Genomic DNA, 13,393 nt, shown 5'->3' on the forward strand with positions numbered 1-13,393 from the left:
GCGTTATTCTTCATAACATCCTGCGCTCTTAACAGATGTTGTTTAACATCCTGCATCATCATATCTCTGTCACGTAACATTGCTTCTAGCTCGAAATTCTTCGTAGATCCTTCCTCAAACCGTAACAATGCCGGTGGATCACGACCATATACCATCTTAAATGGAGTGCACTGCGTCGCCGTATGATAAGAAGTATTATACCATAGTTCAGCCCACACCAAATACTTGGACCACGTCTTTGGATGCACAGAAGCAAAACAACGCAGGTAAGTCTCTAGACAGCGATTCAGCACCTCGGTTTGACCGTCCGACTGAGGATGAAAAGCTGTACTGAAACGTAGAGTAGTACCCGCAGCTCTGAAACAATCTTTCCAAAAGGAACTAAGGAAGATCTTATCTCTATCAGAAATAATCGACCTTGGAAACCCATGCAGTTTTACCACCCCGTCAACAAACTTTTGAGCAACATCAGCCGCAGTGAACGGATGTTTAAACGAAATGAAATGGCTGTACTTACTCAATCGATCAACCACCACAAAGATCACGTTCATTCCTCGAGATACTGGTAAACCCTCTATGAAATCCATAGAGATGTCTTCCCATATCTGGTTTGGGATATCAATAGGTTGCAACAATCCCGCAGGTGACAGAGTCGAATACTTGTGTGTCTGACAAATTTCACATGCAGCTACGTAATCCTGAACGTGCTTCCTCATCTTAGGCCAATAGAATGTTGCCTTAATCCTCTGCAACGTTTTTAAAACTCCTGAATGGCCCCCTAGCAGACTGTCGTGGCATTCACGTAAGATCATCGGGATATGCTTCGAATTTCCCGGTAAAAACAGACGCCCTTTATAGAATAATCTTCCTTGCACCAACGTAAACCCCACTTTAGGTGCTTGACCACTGCTTACATTCGCAATGATCTGTTGAATGTTCACATCGTGATCAACCTCTGCATATATATCTTGAACTTGTAAAGACGAAGGTACCGTCAGTGACAAACAACGAGGTAATACTTCTGCGGCAGTGTAGTGAACAATGCGAGATAACCCATCCGCCACCCGATTCTCTGATCCCACTTTATACTCAATATCGAAGTCGTAACCCAATATACGTGTCAACCATCTCTGGTAGTCCAAGGTTACTTCTCGCTGCTCCAGTAAGTACTTGAGGCTCTGCTGATCTGTTCTTACTATAAACCATCGCCCCAACAAATAATGCCTCCATTTCTGAATCGACAACACAATAGCCATTAACTCTCGCTCATATATTGGTTTCTGCATTTCTTTTTCTGTTAAAGCGTGGCTGAAATAGGCAATAGGATGCTTCTCTTGCATCAACACTGCGCCCAACCCATAACCAGACGCATCTGACTCAATTATGAACACCTTAGAGAAGTTAGGAAGCGCTAAAACTGGAGTGGATGTCATCGCCTTCTTCAGCTTTTCAAACGCTAACAGTGCGTCTTGTAACCACTCAAACTTGTCCTTTTTCTGCAACTCAGTCAGTGCCCTGGCCAACATCCCATAGCTTTGTACAAACTTGCGATAGTACCCTGTTAAGCCCAAGAATCCCCTAACATCCTTCACTGTCCGTGGAATTGGCCATTTCACCACTGATTTTATCTTCTCTGGATCTGTTGATACTCCCTTCGCAGATATGCAATGTCCCAAATACTCAATATGTTCTTGACCGAAAGCACACTTCTTTCTGTTAGCAAACAACCTGTGCTTTTCAAATACCTTCAACACTTCCCTAAGATGCTCCACATGCTCCTCCAATGACGAACTATACACCAGTATATCATCAAAGAACACCAACACAAACTTCCTCAAGTATGGTTGAAATAACTCGTTCATGAGAGACTGAAATGTAGCAGGAGCATTCATTAATCCAAATGGCATGACAGTGAATTCGTAGTGTCCCTCATGTGTTCTAAACGCAGTCTTCTCAATATCTTCTTCCTTCATCCTTATTTGATGATAACCTGATCTCAAATCCAGTTTTGAGAAGCACTTCGCACCATGAAGTTTATCCAATAGTTGATCTATCATGGGAATTGGATACTTATCTGAGATGGTAGCTTGATTCAACATTCTATAATCCACACAAAATCTCCAGCTGTTGTCCTTCTTCTTTACTAATAAAACAGGACTCGAATATGGGCTATGGCTTCGCCGAATTGTTCCTGAAGCTAGCATTTCTGTAACACTCTTCTCCATTATCTCCTTATGTACTTGGGGATATCGATACGGTCTTACTGAAATAGGACCACAACCTGGCTGCAAGATAATGCCGTGTTCCCTGCCACGTACTGGAGGAAGCTCTGTTGGTTCCCTAAAGACATGCTCAAACTCATTCAACAATTCTCTGAGTTGTGCTGGTACCTCAGACACAGGTTGTATCGTCTTCATTGTTTTCTCAATTGTTGGTAACGACTGATCCCCAATCAAAGTCACCTGTTGCCCTTGATAGTTAAACGTATACTCATGTTTCTCCCAATCTACTTGACATTTCCCCAGGGTTCGTAGCCAATACATTCCTCTATACTCTGCCTCCGCACTAGAACAAGAGACCACCTTCTGCTTCTTGCTCTTCCAAGTCACAAGGTTCCCTCCAATGAAGGTGCAGTAACCTGTTGTAGATCTTCTGTCTACTCTATCTCTCCCAATCTAGTTGACATCTCCCCAGGGTTCGTAGCCAATACATCCCCAAAATGACATCAATATTACCCAACTCCAATACAATGAAGTCCGTAGTGAAAGAGCAACCTTGGAGAGTTATTTGCACATTTCTACAAACTCCCACTCCACTCACGGAAACTCCTGTTCCCAACAACACTTCCAATCCTTTGCCCTCCTCTGTAATCAACTTCAGTTGAGCTGCTACCTTCGGCGAAATGAAGTTATGTGTAGCTCCACTATCCAACATTACCAGCATTACACGTTTCTTGATACTCCCTATCAACTTTGTTGTTGTTGGTGAACCTTTACCCAAAAAAAATTGCAAAGAAAGAGTTTTTAACTGAGGTTCCCAAATGATTTCCTCCGTCTCCTCATCCTTATCTTCCTGATCAATCAACTCCATCTCCATACCCTTCCATATTGTCAAAACTCGTAAGGAAGCATTTGGACATACCCCATTCACCAAATGTTGTCTACTCCACTTTGCATCACATTTGAAACAGAGCCCCAATCGCCTTTTTTCAGCAATCTGCTCTTCTGAAAGACTCTGCCTCTTCGAGATATAAACTCTTGTTGGCATATCACAGAGTTCGGTACTTATGAAATCACTTATGTATCTAAATCATCAAGACTCATGAGAATTGAAAATCACAAAAGAAAAAGAGATTAATACCTTGTTTATGCCGTTTTCTCTTGTTTCTAACTTCCACCTTAGCTTGATTTCGTTACAAGATTTTAGGTTTAACTAATTGGGAATAATATTAATTAGGTTTTTTAATTTATTAAAATAACAAGCTAATCCTTATATTTATTATTATTTATAGAAATTGTTCTAAAATAAAAAAAAAAGTTTCTTAAACATTTTCAAAACAGAATCGCGAGTTTCCAAAATAGAAACGCAAGTTTCCATTAAGTTTCCAAACTGAAATTTTTAAGAAATGAGTTTCCAATGCATTTCCGCAAGTTTCCGAGATATTCCGATTCCGAAACGTTTCCGAAACGTGAAACGGACCTTCAACGGAGTTTTATGCAACATAGATAAGAACCCAAAAAAATGAAAATTTTGTTGACCATTGTTATTAATACTATTTTATACTTCATATCCTCTAGTAATTTTTTCACAATTATAGTCATATCATGCTGTCAACATTATAAAGCAATGCATGAAGGTAACTATGACTCATTATGCAATATAAAATGGTGTTTCATTTTTTATAACTTTCTAATTATTTAACCTAGTTAGGCACGTCCACTAACTATCATTTTATTCTGAAAGTCACGTCCATTAAGGAGACCCGCACTGAATAGATGAAATCATACGTATTTAATAGTTAACTATATAGTTAAAAGTGTTACCAATGGCATTGTTTTGTAATTATACTAGATAAAAGAGGGTATAATTATAAAAAGGCCGAGGAAAGCTGTTATACTGACACGTCAGCAAATGGTAGAGATGTAAATAAATTATCATATCAAGGTTATTCTTTTAAATTGCTTCTCTTTTAATAATAAGGGGATATATGATATAACTAATTACATAATAGTTGCTTAAGGAAAAAAAATAATACATGATGAGGCAAAGAAAAACAAAAGGAAAAAGAAAACTATGAATCAAATGAAATCATTTGCTTATGTACTTTTCTCCCAGACTTTTTCCACATATTTTCTTCCAAAATTTATTTTATTTCTATTTTTTTTTTAATTTAGAATTGAATTAAAACCTAACTAAACCTAAAACAATTCAATCTATTTCCAATTCTCCTTTCATTTTCATCTCTATTTTTTATCTTTATTCTTCATCTTCTTCAATTTACTTTTAGTTCTCCTTATTTTTAAATCTCTTCCTCCTTTTTATTCAATCCACTCCTTATTCAATTTTATCTTCTTCTTTTGCATGTTATATCTTATTCTTTGATAGTTTTCGTTTTTTTTCTTCATCTTCTTTATAATTCTCTAGACAGTTACAAAAATTATGAAACGAATATGTATAATTACGACAAAGATATACCAACTTGTACCATCTTTTGAGTACAAATTGGTCTAACTGTACAACATGGTAAAACTAAGCCTAGTTATACCAAGTTGTACCATTATCAAAGTATAACTTGCTAAAACTAAACTCTAGTTATATCAAGTTGTACTCGGACAAATGGTACAACTAGCTATAAATAGAACTCAGTTTTATCTAGTTTTATTTGAACAAATGTATAACTTTGTGTAACTAAGTTGTAGTTTCACGATGTTGTACCTAAGAAAAATAAAATTAGAATTAGAATTAAAAACATCAAAATTCAAATTTTGAAACCGAAAGACGTACGGATAAATTTGAAATTCACTTAATTCATTAAAGTTAAGAGTATGTAGAATAAGCAAGAGTATCAAAGATTATTTTTTTCTCATTAAGAGTATTTGAGCATTAGGTTCACTCAAATGTTGAGATACTCCCCAGCCTAAAATTTTAATCTCATATTGTCCTCACCTATTATTCATTTTATTTTCATATGTTTATAATTTGAAATCTAATTAAACCCAATTAGTCCTTAATGAATTCACTTATTTACTGACTATACCAATAGACCTAATTATTCTTTTTTATCGCTAAAGATTTAAACCTTTGGTTCTTTCAATTTTCTTTCTCTCTTTTCTTTTTCTTATCTGGTTCTTCGTGTTTTTCTTCTTTCTCATCTTCTCAATCTACTCTCTTGTTTTTCTTTCTCTTCATTTTTTCCAATCTTCTCTCTTGTTTCTCTTTTTCAATCTCATGTTCTCTTGTTTCTTTTCGATTTTTTTCATTTCTCTCTGTGTTTTTCTTTTGTTTTTTTTTTCTCAATATAGCTCCTTTTTCTTGTTGTTCAGTCTCTTGTAGTCTTTGAATCTTCTTTCTGTCTTCAATTTCTCTTTCAGTTTCTTTTTCTCAATATACAGATTCAGACAGTTACTGAAAATTATAAAAAACACATAATGTATAACTACAACTAAGAAAACACAGTTTTACCAAGTTATACAATATAGGAGTACGAATCGGTAACATTATATAATTTAGTAAAGCTAGGTTCTAGTTTTACCAAGTTGTACCTCCACAATGGTACAACTTGTTATAACTAGCACTTTGTATTACTATGTTTTATTTCGACAATGGTACAACTTGGTAAAACTAGGATTCACGTTTTACCTCGCAATGGCACAACTTGGTAAAACTAGGTTCTAGTTTTATGATATCACTCAAATTACCCTAAGGAGTGAATTACTCTCTCAAATAAGAGGTTCAGTTGTAGTACTTAGGGATCAAATTCACAGGGAGCTAGGGAACTTAATAAATCTAATTAAGTTGATTAAGCTAGGTTGTTTGTTATTACATATAAAAGACAGGTTTGTGGGCAAATTAATTGCTCGATTGATTGATTGGGGTTTTGGTACTTAGATGAAAGTAGCTAGACTTAGGGCTTCTATTCAGGTAATCAGGATTATAATCCTACAGATGCCTAATAAGTTGTATGCATGATATTATAGAGCTCAACACTTAATAACAAACCATTAAGCTTTCGCTTTCTAGGTTTGCTTATTGACATGTGTTGATCGATGATTCTATAGGAATATCGATCGATACACTTGTTGCAACGTCGACCAATTATTCGATTAGAATATCGATCAACGCTTTTGGTCAAGCGTTAATGCGCGGATTGAATATGCTCACTAAGCTTCCTAGATCAGCTATCGCCTTACTCTAGCAATCTTAGCTCAGTTAGGATAGATTCAGGGTGAGATGCAAGCTATCACGTATGTCTACAACTCCTTGGGCAAGTTCTAGGTAGCTAATCTAGAAACATGCATAATGACAATCCTAAAGATGAATATTGATGTCGATCGATGTTAAGATGTGAACATCGATCGATTATTCCTCTTCAATGTCGACCGATGGTCATGCTCGATGGGCATCTTGGGTGCTTACTCCAAATATATTCAAAATGCTCCAAAATCATCACTTTCTTCCAAATCACTCTTGATCCTATAAATATATTAAATAAACTCTATAATATAATAATTAGTAGTTAAAATACTTATAAACCATGGGTAAAAGTGGGTTAAATTCATGGTCTATCAACTCCCCCAAACTTACTTTTTTGCTTGTCCTCAAGCAAAATATACAGGCAGTCTCTCTGAAAGATGTTTGAAAATAACAGGGACTCACAGATTAAAACTTAGAATCAACACCTTAGACAGTCCTAGTCTTAGAAGCACACTATACCATATCCTAGTCTAGCAACCAAGTTCATCTAGTCAACAACTTAGCAAATCATGTCTGACAATCCCCTCTACCAACCTCAATTCTCACATAAATAAAGTATAGGCTTTACCTTGGGGGTATCGATCACAGGATGCAAGAATTCTCAAACAAGTATCTGGACCTGCAGGTAAACAATAGTTCATATCCTCTCTCTCTACTAATTTCTCCCCTAATCAAAGTCTGCTTTTTGTAATATCTTTGATTTAGGTTGGACATGCTTCCATGAATCAAGCTTTAATGGTTTTATCCATCAAATCATGTTCACTTCTTTTTGACATATATCCTAGGATTATTTGTGAATCAAGCCTTAATGGTTGTAGCCACCAAGTCCTGTTCGAATCCCTTCCTAATAAATCTATGTAAATTTTTTTTTTTTTTTTTTGATAACTATATCTATAATTTTATCAATATTTCGAAAATAGAGAAAGAAAGATTGTTAATGATTTAAATGTAAAGTTGCAGGTTTGTGAGCAAGTAATTGCTCAATTGATTGATTGAGGTTTTGGTACTTAAATGGAAATAACTAGACTTAGGATTTTTATTCAGGAATTAAGGATTATAATCCTACAGATGCCTAATAAGTGTTATGCATGATATTATAGAGTTCAACACTTAATAACAAACCCTTAGGCTTTCGCTTTCTAGGTTTGTCTATTGACCAGTGTCGATTGATTATTCGATAGGAATATCGATCGACACTCTTGGTCAAGCGTTAATGCGCGGATTGAATATGCTCACTAAGCTTCCTAGATCAGCTCTCGCCTATTCTAGCAATCTTAGCTCAGTTAGGATGAATTCAGGGTGAGATGCAAGCTATCACTTATGTCTACAACTCCTAGGGAAATGTCTATGTAGCTAATCTAGAAACATGCATTAATGACAATCCTAATGATGAATATCACAACTTAGCAATCTATAGTTGAGGTTAATCCCTCATAACCTATTTAAACCCTAAATCTAACAAGAGAACTACTCAGACATGGCCAAGCAATTCATAACAGCAATAAGGTATAAAAACTGCATAGATAAATAGATAGATATCAATGGAGTTCCAATCACAAATCTCTTTGGATCTTCTCTCTAATCTACTAAAAATCCTAGAAAACCTTTGCTGTAAAATCAGTAAAACAAGAAAGCACACTTTGCCTCTAACATGTTGGCAAAACTTATACAATTAGGTTAAAACTCGTCAGAGGTAATCTTGTAAATTGGTGAAGACTTGGGCTCTAAGTTGGCTGAGACCAAACGAGCTTTGTGCGTGCTTCGTTGTCGATCGATGTCAAGATGTGAACATCGATCAATTATTCCTCTTCAATGTCGACCGATGGTCGAGCTCGATGGTCATCTAGGGTGCTTACTCCAAATATCTCCAAAATGCTCCAAAATCATCACTTTCCTCCGAATCACTCCTGATCCTATAAATATACTAAATAGACTCTATAATATAATAATTAGTAGTTAAAACACTTATAAACCATGAGTAAAAGTGGGTCAAGTCCATCGTCTATCAACTCTCCCAGACTTACCCTTTTGCTTGTCCTCAAGCAAAACACATAGGCAGTTTCTCTGAAAGAGGTTTGAAAACAGCAGGGACTCACATAATTTTAAACTTAGAATCAACACCTTAGACAGTCCTAGTCTCAGAAGCATACTATAGCATATCCTTGTCTAGCAACCAAGTTCATCTAGTCAACAACTTAGCAAATCATGTCTGACAATCCTCTCTACCAACCTTAATTCTTACATAAATAAAATGTAGGTTTTACCTTGGGGGTATCGATCACAGGAAGCAAGAATGCTCAAACAAGTATCTGGATCTGCAGGTAAACAATAGTTCATATCTTCTCTCTCTACTAATTCTCTCTCTCAGTCAAAGTCTACTTATATAGCAAGATCATTGACCAAGATTGGACAGGCTTCCATGAATCAAGCTTTAATGGTTTTAGCCACCAAATCCTGTTCACTTCTTTTTGACATATATCCTATGATTATTTATGAATCAAGCCTTAATGGTTGTAGCCACCAAGCCCTGTTTAAATCCTTTACCTATAGATTTCTTATGAAGCAAGCCTTAATGGTTGTAGCCACCAAGTCCTGTTCGAATTCCTTCCTAAAAAATCTATAATAATATATTATATATATATATATATATATATATTTTTTTTTTTGCATAACTATATCTATAATTTTATCTATATTTCGAAAATAGAAAGAGAAAGGGTGAATAATCTACACAAGGCTTTACCTTCTAGACTTGTTTGAAGAATCTGATCCCACGTATACCAAGCCCCAAGACAAGCAGAGTTGAGCTCAATTAGGTTGGAGGTCAGCTTTGGTTCCTTCAAACATTCTCAGCTAGTGTAACATAGTTGACAGGTTGATCCACTTTGGTATCTTTAGTGATATATGCAATTAGTAAATCTTGAATGATGTGGTTAGGTAATAAGCAAAAATCAAACAAGTTTATTATCTCGTTCTTGACTTAATAAAAACTCTTTTTAAAAACATTTTAATAAGAATCATGAATAAACTAATATCAGTAAACATCCTCTCAGACTTAAACTACACTGTCCCCACTGTAAATTCAGTCGGATTTATGTGAATAACTAAAGCATAAGGACTCAATGTAACAAGTAAGAACGATATACCAGACCGAATTAGATGTCGATCGATGTAAATGTGTTGACATCGGTCGCGACAGGTGATGTTCTATGGATCGATGTCGGCAGTGGTTCGTCGGTCGATACTCATTGTAATCGTCTACTCGGATCTTTTTATTTTCTTTTTCTTTTTTATGACCTGCATTATTAAAAACCAACATAAATACTAAATCAATAAAAACCAATTAAATATTACCTAATAGTGGGTTGCCTCCCACTCAGCGCTTTGTTTTAGTCATTTAGCTTGACTTTTGGAGGTGATTTGGCGAGTAATGTGGAAAGCTGGAACTTGCTGGGAAACAAGTCTCCATCTCTTCTATGTGCTTGTTGAACCATGTACCAGTGAAGTCTCTCATTGCTTCATCTCCTCTGCGCCATTTGTCCTTCATTGATGCAGTTGCATTCTATATCTTCTGCAATCTATCGTCAAGACTCTCAAGTAGGAACTGATTCCTTATGAGTGTGACGTATGCGTCGTCTGAGATCTCCTCTCCATGGCTGTGTGTATCAGACATGTCTGATTTCACCTTTTGTACTACCCTGCCTCGGTTTGTAGCTTCATCGACCGATGTTCGTCTGCGATTGTCGGTCGATTTGTTGTTGCGTCTGTCGATCGATGCTGATGCTTCTGGTCGACGAGTGATGTATCCCTAAATCTCTACTATCTCCTTCTGTATTGCTTCTTTCTTGGATGTCAGAGAACTTATTTTAAGGTCCACCGGGAAATAGATGTCATCACATCTCCTATCAAGCCTCTCTTCTGTAGTTTCCAGAGTTTTATAGATCTCTTCTACCAACTGATTAATTTCTGCTCTAGTGTAAGAATCTGGTTGAGACTTCATCGGATTTGAATGTGTGAGGTCGTCGTCGATCGATGTTGGGTGGTGTCTGTCGATCGATGCTTCAGCGGTTGCTTCGGCCGCACGCTGTGTCTGGATCCTGGCTATGTCTTGCCTCATCTCCTGTATGCATGTAGTTAACCAACTTATGCTATCATTCAGTGCATAGTAGACACCATCAAGCTTCATCTGGAAATCACCTTCATTCTTTTCTTGGGCTCCACAAACTCCATAGAACATCTCATTGATCTCGTCCTTGGTGTAGATCTCTTGTACCAGCTTGGTCTGTGTGAATGAGCTAGCATGTTCTGGAAGACATAGGTAGTTTTGCTCATCTCTTGAAGCTCTTTCTAGAAGACTTCTGATATCTTCCTTGGATACACTGATGATGTGTCCATCTACATCTCTGGCATGTCCATGATCATCTCTGTAGACTCCATACTCATCTTTCTTTTCCCAGTGGAATCATCTGGTTCCATCACGATGATAAGCTCTTTTTCCAAATTCTGAACGTCTGTCGATCGATGAAGAGACTTCAACGTCGATCGACGATCGAGTATGCTGTCGAGATTTCTGCTTGAAACGATCACCTACTCCACCAGCTGTGTCATAGAACTCGTTTGTATCCCACTGCTGATGTGCTGGGCTGTTGCGTTGTTGCAAGAAGATATTATCTGGTCCATTAGCCATATGAAGAATGTCTGCAATGTCCTCTTTGGATACTTGCAGTGCATGTCCATCTATTGTTGTTGCATAGCCATCTGGGTTCCTGAAAATACCAAACTCATCATGTGTTAGATACTGATTATCATATTGAGTTTTTGCGCTTACAGTGGATGGTGGTTTCGGATGGATGTCGACCGATGATGGATGTTGGGCGTCGATCGACGGGCGGTTGACTCTCGAGCAAGGATGGCTGAAACGTGTTCTTTCCCAACAGGTTTCTGCTTGGTGTTGATCTGCTTCATCACGTCTTTGCATGTTGAGAAGTTCCTCATATGTGAAACCCTCATGAAGTTCATCTGCTCCTGGCTCATGTACTGCTGTTTGTACTGCATAGCTTTCGTGATGGTTATCACCTGCCCAACTTCCAATTGAGTAATCTCCTTCTCGTACACGGTCGACTTCAGTGTCGATCGATGGGTAGCAGTCAATGTTGGTCAATGCTCGTTTTCGGATTGTCTGATGAGGATGAGTGTCGATCGATGTTGAGACTGTTCTGTCGATCGACGGCGCATTCTTTTTCCAAGAGTAATGGTGGAGAAGTCTATCTTCCTCATCAAGAATGGCTATGTACTCTATAGCTCGTTCCTCTGCATAATATTCATCATACTCCTCTGTATGCATGGTGTCTCTGGTGTGTGTCGCCATGGTGGGATTGTAGTAGTCGTTCTCCCAATCACGCAGACTACTGTCGACATATTCTTCCTTTGGACTGTCGATCGATTTCTGGTGGGCACTGTCGATTGATGTTGCGGTGTGAATTTCGATCGACGTCGAATATTCTGTTTCATACTCGGCTCCACAGTGGCATGCTGCGATATGTACTGGATCATCTATTCTTCTGGACGACACATGTGGCTTCTTTACAGGAATGTGGTTGTAGTGGATATGTTAATCTATGAGCGTCAGGCATAACTGGTTGGTTTGCATGTTGCACACTGCTCCTACTGTTAACAATAATGCTCTCCCAAGTAATAGAGAAGAGTTTCAGTTCAGCTTGATATCCAAGACATGGAAATCAACTGGAACTATGGCATTACCAATCTGCACCTCTTGGTCTCTTACAATTCCTCCTGAGCTCCTATGAGAACAATCCACAAAAGTGAACAATTCCTTGGAAGGCTCCACCTTCAGACCTAGATGGTCTGCCATAACCCTAGGTAGGATGCTGACTTATGCTCATGTGTCGCACAGTGCATGTGGGAATTCAATACCCTTCACCGTGCATGGTACTGCAAACTTCCCAGGATCACTCTTCTTGTTCAGTGTAATCCTCTTCTTCATCTTTTCTCTAGCCTCACAGAACATTCTCCTAAAGTCCTCTTCAGTTTCCCTAGTCTCTCTGAAGAATATCCACAATCTGTGGGTAAAATAGGTCTCCTTGAATGGTTTTTCTAAAGGAATCCCGAAGACTCTCTTTTGGAAACTTTCCATCTCCTTCTCATTAGCTTCCCTTTTCAGATGCTTAGCAACCTTTCCTTTTCTCTTCCTCAAAGTTCTCCCCATAGGAGCCTTATTAACCTCCATAGGCTCTGCTGCATCATTCGAATGTGTGCTGGTCGTCTCTGGAGGATTAGCTGAAGGTTTGGGTTGTGGTCTAAGTGCATTGAGACGGCCGATGTCTATCTTTGGCATCTGCACTCGGTATGTGAGAGGTGTGCGTCGATCGATGGGCGCTGGAGGTTGTCGATAGATGGTGGTCACTCTTTGTCGATCGATGGGAGGACCAATGTGCCGATCGATATTGACATAAACATGGCTGGGCGGATGTGGGTGTCTTGCTGCGAACTCCTCGTGAGTCATAATCCTCACGGAATTGCAAGAGGCGGTCGACTCCGTAGGTGTCATCAATCGATGCTATGGAGAGCCTGTCGATCGATTTTGATTGATGTATGTCGATCGATGTTCGAAGTTCGGCGTCGATGCGATCCGCCAAAACTCATCGAGCTTTCTACTTCGAAATCTCCTTCTTGCAGCTTCTCCTGCTTCACCACTTGCCATAAATCATCATCTATGATGGCATTCACGTGGGGCTTCATCACATCATCTCCTACCACTCTTGTTAAGGCTTCTTGCCTCTTAACAACTTCTTCTGTCTGAACAACCTTCATCTCCAGCTTCTTCACGTGAGTGTTTAAAGTCTCAAACTTGTGTTCAGGTTGGTGTAGACAGAGTCAGTCTTCCCATTGAAGTCCACCA

This window comes from Brassica oleracea, chromosome C8, assembly GCF_000695525.1.
Source record: "Brassica oleracea var. oleracea cultivar TO1000 chromosome C8, BOL, whole genome shotgun sequence".
Classification (NCBI taxonomy): domain Eukaryota; kingdom Viridiplantae; phylum Streptophyta; class Magnoliopsida; order Brassicales; family Brassicaceae; genus Brassica; species Brassica oleracea.